This window comes from Hipposideros armiger, unplaced genomic scaffold (assembly GCF_001890085.2).
Source record: "Hipposideros armiger isolate ML-2016 unplaced genomic scaffold, ASM189008v1 scaffold_132, whole genome shotgun sequence".
Taxonomy (NCBI): domain Eukaryota; kingdom Metazoa; phylum Chordata; class Mammalia; order Chiroptera; family Hipposideridae; genus Hipposideros; species Hipposideros armiger.
The window spans coordinates 1,048,018-1,057,397 of record NW_017731482.1 but is presented as its reverse complement, the minus strand read 5'-3'; the positions used below and the strand labels follow the sequence as shown (position 1 = coordinate 1,057,397).

The 9,380-nt window shown below is 43.0% G+C and overlaps 1 protein-coding gene across 5 annotated transcripts in view; it reads left to right on the top strand.

Annotated features, from left to right (window-relative positions):
- The window catches only part of FAM168A (family with sequence similarity 168 member A), a 215,050-nt gene that overhangs the window by 33,771 nt on the left and 171,899 nt on the right, over positions 1–9,380 (top strand). For 2 of the 5 annotated variants that reach the window (XM_019649358.1, XM_019649357.1), the window contains exon 1: positions 8,258–8,574. The exons of 2 other annotated variants lie outside the window; for them this stretch is intronic. The gene's annotated coding sequence lies outside the window, so the exon portion shown is untranslated. Of the gene's footprint in view, positions 1–8,256; positions 8,575–9,380 lie in introns of those variants that run through there. One more of the 5 variants, XM_019649359.1, reaches the window with a different exon arrangement.

Genomic DNA, 9,380 nt, shown 5'->3' with positions numbered 1-9,380 from the left:
AAAAAAAAAAATCTTCCCACAAAGAAAACTTCAGGTTCAGTTGTTTCCAGAGAACAGAAAAGGTGGGAGTACTTCTTGACTCATTTTATGTGATCCGCAATACCTAGATATGAAAATCTAACAAGGACATTATCAGGAAGGAAAATTACAGGCCAAAGATGCAAACATTCTAAAAGGAATCAGTAAACCAAATCCAAAGATGTATAAATAAGATAATATTATACAATCAAGTTGTGTTTATTCCAGGGATACAAGGTTGATTTGACATTTGAAAATTAATCAACATAATTTTCCATACTAACAGAAATAAAGTTTAAAAAAATCACAGGATCATCTCAAAGGATGTAGAAAAATCGTTTGATAAAGGTCACGACCCATTTATGATAAAATCCTTTTCAAACTAAGAGTAGAAGGAAACTTTCTCTACCTGAAAAAGGGCATGCACAAAAAACCTCCATCAAACTTCATACTTACTGGTGAAATATAAAAATTGTTCCCTGAGATGGGAATGAGAGTAGGGTGCCCACTATCACCACTTCTATTCAACATTGTACTGGAGGTCTTTCCCAGTGAAATATCAAGAAAAAGCGTAGGATTAGAAAAAAAAGAAGTAAAACTGTCATTATGTGAGGGCAGGGGCTTGGCCTGATTCCTCTGCCAGGGCCTGGCACAGAGTAAGTGTTTGGTGGATAACTGCTGAGTGGACAAATGGAGCAATGAATGGACAAAGAGAAAGCTAAGTAGTGGGGCCTCAAGGCAGGAGCCTTCACTACATAGCCACTGACCACAATCAACAGAAAGAATAAAACTTACAAAAGTGAAATTGCACACAGTGAAATTTCTTTCTTTTTTTTTTTTTTTTTAGATTTATTTTATTGGGGAATTAGGGGATGGGAACAGCACTGGGGAATTGGGAAAGGGGAACAGACAAGTTGCTGTTCTTTTGTTCTTCAGTCTAGTTGTGGAGGATGTGGCTTCACTGGCCCATGTTGGTATGATCATTGTGCTCTTGCCGGGTGAGGCAATCTGTCGCCGGTCATTGGTCAGCTGCTCACAGTGGCTCCCGGCAGCTCACACCGGCTGCCAGCCACTCATATTGGCTGCCAGCCACTCACGTAGCTCACAGCAGACCACTGCAGCCCTGCTGCAGCCTATGCCGTCGCAGGCGACTCACAGCAGCCCAGCTCCAGGTTGAGCTGTTGTTCAGCATCTTAGCTGTAGAGGGCAGTGTCACTGGCCCTCATATGTGGGATCTGAACCGGGGCCCTCTGGCGTCCCAAGCCAGTTCTTAACCAACACGCCGGCCCTGAAATTTCCTATTGATGAAAAATTGGTGGAAGAATCAGAGAAATATTTTAGTAAAATGTAGATCAGCCAAGACCCAGCCTCAGTTTCCATTTCTGTTTTCTCTCTAGGAGCGTCAGCAAAGAAGTCAGGGTATTTGGCCTCCTGTTTTGACCCTAAGGGTGTTTTTGTCTTGTGTTTATCAATACAGATTGTTAGATAGAATTATATTGTATTGATTACTTTTCACTGAGAAAATATTTCCCAGAATAAATGTCACTGGGTCAGTTCAATACCTTTGATTTTTCTACACAGCCTATTAAATCTATTTCCAACCTATCCATTTTCACTTAAATTGAGCTATAGTTATCTTCATCTGAAAAATAATTTTCTGTATAAATTTTATAATGATGATTTGAGTTATCAGTCAATTTTAAAAATCCATATCACAATTTAATAATTACAGCTTCTGCCATTGTAAGTTATCTTTTATGGTCATTATTTCTATCTTCTATCAAGCCCAGTTTTCCTGGACAAATTTTACAGATCTACATTTTGTCTAGAGGAATTTATTTTATTTTTCCATCAATTTTTAGTCAATAAGTAATTTCATTGTGTGCAATTTAGCTGCTGTCAGTTTTATTTTTCTGTTGATTATGCAGTGGGTATGAATCTTACTCTGCAAACTTAGGGGAGTAAGAAATGACATATTACTTTATTAAATTTAAATCAAATGAAGTGCTGGTCATTATTTGGGCTTTTTCCCTTGCAAAGGATTTGGGGCCTTCTTATGTAGAGAAAAATATTTGGGAAGTCCCCTTAATGACCATGCTTAGTGGATACCAATGTACTTCTGTCTATCATATGTTATTCTTCCTTCACCTCCAGAGAGCAGGCCACATGCCAGTACAAGCTCCAAACCCTATAATGAATAAGTGTCTAGTTGAGAACATGGCGGTCCAGTTAGGAGAGCTGATTTTCCCAATGTCATAGCCTCTAAGTGACTGAGCTTGGATATGAACTCAGATCTGGCTTCCTCATGTCTGTGTACTTTGTATGACACCAGAGTTCTTCACACTGATTTAAAGTATGAGCCATCCCAGGAGACAGGGCAAGAACTAAGAGTACAGTCAGTGTTATAAAGAGAAAAGGCACAATTTCAAAGACAACGGATGTTGATACCAATTTTCCATAGCTGCTGTTAGAGATGACAACTTAAATGGAACTGATAAACATGTCCTAAAATAGGCTCCTCTGAATCTGTTTGGGGACTTAAAATATTTACTAATGACTTGATTACTTGGGTTTCCAGCTTAATTGCTGTATTAGTTTCCTAGGGCTGTTGTAAAAGATTGCCACAAACTAGGTGGCTTCAAACAACAGAAATTTATTCTCTCACAGTTGTGAAGGCCAGAAGTCTGAAATCAAGATGTTGGCAGGGTTGGTTTCTTCTGGATGCTCTGAGGAAGAATCCCTCCATGCCTGTCTCCTAGCTTCTGGAGGCTACCAGCAATCCTTGATGTTCCTTGGCTTGGAATGCAGGACTAATCTCTGCCTCTATCTTCATAGGGCCTTCCCTTTGGTGTCTCTGTGTCTCATATCTTTCTCTCTGTTATAAAGATGTAGGGCCCACCTAAATCCAGGATTGATCTCATCCTGAGATTCTTGACTGCCAAGACCCTACTTCCAAATAAGGTTACATTCACATGTATAGGCATCAGTACTTGGACATACCAGTACAGGCATGTCTCAGAGATACTGCAAGTTCGGTTTCAGACCACTGCAATAAAGCAAGTTGTAATCTTTTTGTTGGTGGAGGATCTTGCCTTCAGTTTTGTAAACAACACAACATCTGTGAAGCACAGTAAAGTGAAGTGCAATAAAATGAGGTTTGCCTGTATCTTTCTGGGATACACAATTCAACCCACTATGTTTGGTATGCTTTTTTGGGTAAAGTTTATGAACTTAAGCAGCATAATTTATGTAAAGGATCCTCCTAAAGGTAAACTTCCCTCCCAATTCTCTTCTTACCTTTATTAGTAACAACACTCACTTCTGTCAGCTCCTCAAAACATGAAAAGTATCTGGTACCTTAATTAACTCTTTTATCTGCTTTGGGAGTTCTGCAAGGTCAGCCATTTTATGGATACGGAAACAGGTTCAGGAGAGGAATTGACTTGACTGAGGACACCCAATCCTGGCTGTGGTGGGATTTGAACCCAGGACATTAAGGCTCTTTCCTCATACTTGTACTGCTGCTGCTAATAGGAGCTTAGGCCGCGGTCATCAGTTCGTGCAGATTTGTGATTAATTTTGCTCTTAACTTTATTTAATATGCACTTTGCCTTTGTCATTAAAACTTTTTCAGCTTTATTGAGGTATTTTCCTTGTCATTTTAATTGATTATCTATATAGTCTATATACTTGTCATGTTACTTGGTTGATTAATTAATTCAACCACCACTTACTGAAGCCTTATCCTGTGAGAAGCTCTGGGCTGAACTGAGCTCTGACCACAGAGGTGGGCCAGATCACCTTGGTTGTTGTGCTTGAGGGCAGTAAATAGACAATGAATATAACAGGCTGTGAGAGCTGAGTGGGCTCCTAACCTAAGCAGGGGTGGNCTAACTTGCTTCACATGTGGTGTTTGAGTCTACAAAAACCGCCCGCGGATGGTTGGCTTTAGTCCATTGTCCGTGACCGGGGAGGGCGCGGCCGCGGTGTCAGGGAGGCTTCCAGATGCCTGATTTACATCTTAAAGGATAGGCAGGGTGCAATCTTATTCCTTTAATATTGGCTATTAGAGTTAAATATTATGATGGGTATTTGATACCCAACTATTGAAAATTAGTAGTGTGTTATTAGTTTTCTAGCACTCTGTCAAGCGCATAGCAGGTTTACATAACAGACTTCATCATCAAAAATGACAGTAACTTTCATTTGCCTGGTGTTGGGTCATACAAAACCTTTTTACCCTGCTTGTCTCATTTGCTACACAAAAAGATCTTCGAGAATGTTTTATCTGCATGTATTTTTCTTGTTTCATATCTTAAACTCAAAAATAATAATTTAATTTTTTAGCAAGATTATTGCAAAAGTTTAAAAATTAATTTAGTTAACTTTGGAACTTAGAATCATTCAAATTGCACTGAGAATTAAAACAGGGTCTGGTTTCTGATCCTAACTTGGCCTTCCTCTCTCTGGGTCTCAATTTCCTTTACTATAAAATGGTCACATGAAAGACATTTAGGCTGAAGGATTAACTGAGATAATGGATCTTAGACACCAGCACAGCACCTGGCTCATTAAAGATTGGTTCTCCTAACATGGTCTCTAATGTCCATTTTCCTGCAATTCTAAAGCAATTCTTAAAGTAATACTCTAGCCCGCACGTGTGCCAAGGTTCCTAAAGAGATGCTTTAAGAGAGTTCAAAGCCAACTCATTAACATAGCTGGGACAAAACCATCTCACAGTCCTCGTTAATCAGATAGTAACAGGCAAAGGATAGTGTTTTGACATTGTCATTTTGTCCCTGAGTTTGTTTTAGTTGGGTTGCTGAAAAAAATTGGATGTGGTAGGAATAATCAACACAAAATAAAACTGACAATGGCTAAAACTACACGTGGTAAAAATTTATTATGGATGGAAAAGCAAACTGAATGACCCCTTCTTTGATGGTAACATTGAACATTGCAAAGTTGACCCCTGGGGAAATTCCACTTGGTAGAAATAATCAACACAGAATAAAACTGACAATGGCTTAAATAGCTCCCAGGAAAAGGTGGACGTGGTGGAAATAATGAGTACAAATGTCATAACAGCTGAAACAATAATCCGTAAAAATTGATAAAGATAACTGATGAATTAAATCTTTCTTGTAAAATTGATAAAGAAAAGCATGTATCTAGATGAAAATTCAATATAGAAAAAAATCTAGAAAAGTTAGAAATTGTGCTATGTAGAAAATTATCAAGAAATTTAATTGGCTTAATGGAGTTAATTTCTTAAATAGTTCAATAAATTCATTAATAATGATATAATTTTGAGTAAAGAGTTTACATGCCAAGACATGGCAGGGATTTGGAGAGAGAATTCTCAAATTAGATGAAGGCTTTGGACTATAATCGTTGGACTATGAAGGCTTTAACAATCTTCAAAACACTTTTATAAATGTTGTTTTATTGGATTTTCCTAAATAACCTTATGAGGTGACATGGCAGGAATCATTCCTCCTATTGGCAGATGTAAACACTGAGATTCAGAAAAGTTAAGGGATTTACCAAAGGTCACCCAGCATGTCCATGGCAATGTCTCATTTAGGATCTGATTCCCAGATGCCTAGTTCAGTAAGCTTCCTCATACCTATTCCTGTAACTCAGATAATCCTTTACTTGCAGAACAGACCAGAACCCTTCTAGTTTTGATCACTCAGCCCCCACTTTCTGTCAGTAGGAGAGCAGGGAAAGGAGGAGGAGGAGTGAAGAGGGTTTAAGAGAACGGGATGGCCAGTGCAAATCAGAGGGGAAGCGGGCATAGCCGCCATGTCGTAGATACTTTCCTTACTATTCTCAGAAAAGAGAGCAGAGGAATAGGATATTTTTAGGGGGTGGAGGTGGGATTTTAAGCCTGGGAGAATAGGATGAAAAAATTAGATACGCAATTTGAAAAAGTCCCTTTGAGAAAGGGAGTCCTAAGGGATAGGAATGTAATTAGATTTAGGTGGTGTGAAACTGAAGGATTGGCTGCAGGACTGTTAAACTCTAATCTAGGCAACCTGGGCTTTCTCCTGTAGCCCTGCAGTTCTCCAGTGGGCTGGCTAGTGGATCTCAAATGTTCTGGTGTTTCTTACACAACACTCAGGAATAAGGACATATGAAATATAAAATACTGTAACTGAGTACAGGATTTATGCTAAATCAGAGATCTTCTGATACCATATTTCATATTCTAGGAGAGCTGGACACAGAAAGGAAAAATTTTTTTTTCCTTCAGATTTTATTATTGGGGAATTGGGGGAGGGGAACAGACAAGTTGCTGTCCTTTTATTCTTTAGTCTAGTTGTGGAGGATGGCGCTTCACTGGCTCATGTTGGTATTATCATTGCACTCTTTCAGGGAGAGGCAGTCGCTCACTGGCCATTGGATGGCCGCTCATGGCAGCTCATGAAAGCTTACGCCCACTGCCGGCCAGCCCCACTGCAGCCTATGCAGTGGCGGGCGACTCACGGCAGCCCAACTCCAGGTCGAGTTGTTGTTCACCGTCTTAGCTGTAGAGGGCACAGAATCACTGGCCCTCATGTGGGATCCGAACCGGGGCCCTGCTGCTCAGAGCTGGCGTCCCAAGCCAACTCCTAACCAATGCGCCACTCGACTGGCCCGGAAAAAATTTTTTTTAAGTGTAAGACATTTTTTTAGCCTATAGATAATGCTTTTTTTAAGTGAAGCTTTGTAGACTCTTTACAATAATTTCGATCCTCCCTCCTTTTCCCCTTCCCACAGTGATCTCTGGCCCACAGATTAGAAATCACTGCTATATGAATTCAGATATAAGTAAAATAAGCGTGCCTAAAATTTGTTCTAGGAAAGGCAGGTCTTTGTCTTGAGTTTCAAGATGAGTAGGAGATAAGGAGGAAATGGATGTGGAAAGACCAGAAGGAAAAATTTGAAAACAGACAATGAAAACTGAAAAAAAATCTCCCTTCTAATTTAATGGTCTTTTATGAATTTTAAGTGACCGTTATTATTTTAATGGTGAAACTGTTGAGCTCACAAGAAAAGCCAGACAGGCAGTGTCCTGGAGCTTCACTGAGGGCAATAGGAAGCCATAGAAAGCTTTTAGGCAGCAAGGAGAGGTTGTTGGATTTGGAAATTGTATTTTTGGAAATAGTCTTATGGCTTAAAAATTTATGTGTCCCCTTTAAACAATTCAGGCAATGTGAAAATAATAATTACTTGAAACCCTTTCCTCCAAGATAATCACTGATAATATTTTAGGGAACCTCTTTCCTGAAATCTATGATTATAGAATATTATCTCAAATTTCACCTAAGTTGGACTATTCTAAACATGCTATTCTGTAATCAATATTTTTCCCTTGAGAATAAAATGTGAAGAGCTTTTCATGTCAGTAAATAGATCTATATCATTATTTTAAATGGCTGCTTAGTACTGCATTGTTTCTCTATATAATTTAATCAGCCTGTTGATGGACATTTACGTTTTCCCCCCCTATAATCAAGAACCTTATATAACAACCTTGTGCATTCATCTTTTCCAAATTGTCTTATTATCTTTTTAAGGTAAATTTTTAAAAGTAATAGAGGTGGGTCAAGAATTATGCCCTTTTACAGTTGGATTCAAGTTGCCAAATCGTCCTCAGATTTGCAGGAAGACCAGGAGGAAGCTGCTGCGTTAGTTCTAGCGTGTGACTGTGGCAATCGGGATGGCGAAGAAAGTACAGTCTCACAGGTGACCTAGCTCATTTAGGCCTCTCTTCGGTGGGTTAGCAAACTCCTTCTGTTTTTCCTCTCCTTCACTTCTTTTTGTTAACATGGAGGCAGAACTGAGAACTGCATCTCCCAGCACTTCGCAGGGACCACCCTCCCTGGGAATTGTAGTACCCCGTTTGAGAAGGGTCCGGAAAGAGGGCAGCGGACTGTGGGGCATGCTGGGAAATGTAGTCCAGCGAGCGTCGGTGGCGATGGGGGGAGGTATGTGCGCGCGCCCGCGCGAAGAGGTTGGAGGTACTGAGAACATCGCTACCTGGGGATAATGGGGCCACGGGGCGACCTAACTTGCTTCACATGTGGTGTTTGAGTCTACAAAAACCGCCCGCGGATGGTTGGCTTTAGTCCATTGTCCGTGACCGGGGAGGGCGCGGCCGCTCCGCATTGGGCGCGCGGCAGCAGGCGCAGGCCGCGCGCGGTCCTAAGCAGGGCATGCCGGGAGTTGTGGTCCCGGCACTCTGAGGCTGTGGGACGTGTCGCGGTGCTGCGCCGGCTCCTCCTTCCCCGTCCTTCTTATAGGTCCCCCGCCCCTTCCCTTCGCCTCCTCCTCCTTCGCCCGCAGCCGAGCGTCCCCTCCCCCCACCCGTCGGGCTTCTCGGCGGCTACTGCAGAGGATTCAGAGCCGAGTCGCTGAGGAGGAGGATCCCGGTCCCTGCGCGCCATCCGCCACCTTACTGGACACGGGCGAGGGAGCGAGAGCGTCGCCTCTGTAGCCTCCAGAGAAGAAAAGGGCATCGCCGCCTCAGCCACCGCCGTCGCCGTTTTCGCCTGCAGCGGCTCTCTGGTGAGGAGACCTCCCCCACCCCCACCGCCCCCTGGTCCGCTCGCCCTGAGCCTGGGCCGGTGGTACTGGGGAGAATGAGAGGGGAGGCTGCGTGAGCGCGGGTTGGGGGAAGGGGGTTGAGGTCGCGATGGAACGGCAGGCTGGCAGGGGAGACTTGTCCAGGCGCGGGCTGGGGGTTGGGTGAGGGTGGGACCCAAGCAGGTTGGGGGGCAACAGGAGAAGGGGACTTTTATGGGGAATAACCGGGCATGGGACAGGAACGTGGGTTGGGAGAGGCGGGGTGGAATTTGGGATGGTTTGGGGGTGAGCTGGATGATGAGACTGGAGTGGGATGGCTTTTAATGGGGGAGGGGATTGAATGAGGGTGGTGGATTTGGGGTTGGCCTGGAGCAGTTGACAGTTTGGGATCCGAGCTGGGGTGCGGGGTAGGGAGATCATTTCAATAGAGAGTAGGATTGCACGGTTGGATAGGACCTTGGGGGAGGGGGGCTGTTAATTAAGGGGCTGGAATTTGGGGTGGACCTAGGACTGGCTGATAGAGGTGATAGAAGCTGGGGGTGAGGAGATTGGCGTGGGTTGAGACCTGAGCTTGAAGTAGGCGTTTGCCATCTGGGGGTGGTGGAATTTGTGGAGACTTATGGAATAGCGAGGGTTAGGAGTGCAGAGAAGGTAGAATTGGGGTGTTCCTGGGGAGTGCTTATGGAGGTTGGAATAGGAGCTGGTGGGAGTGGGACTTCCAATGAGGGGAGTGTAATGGTGAGCTGGCAGGAGCCGGGTAAATTAGAAATTAGGCCCAAAATGGGCGG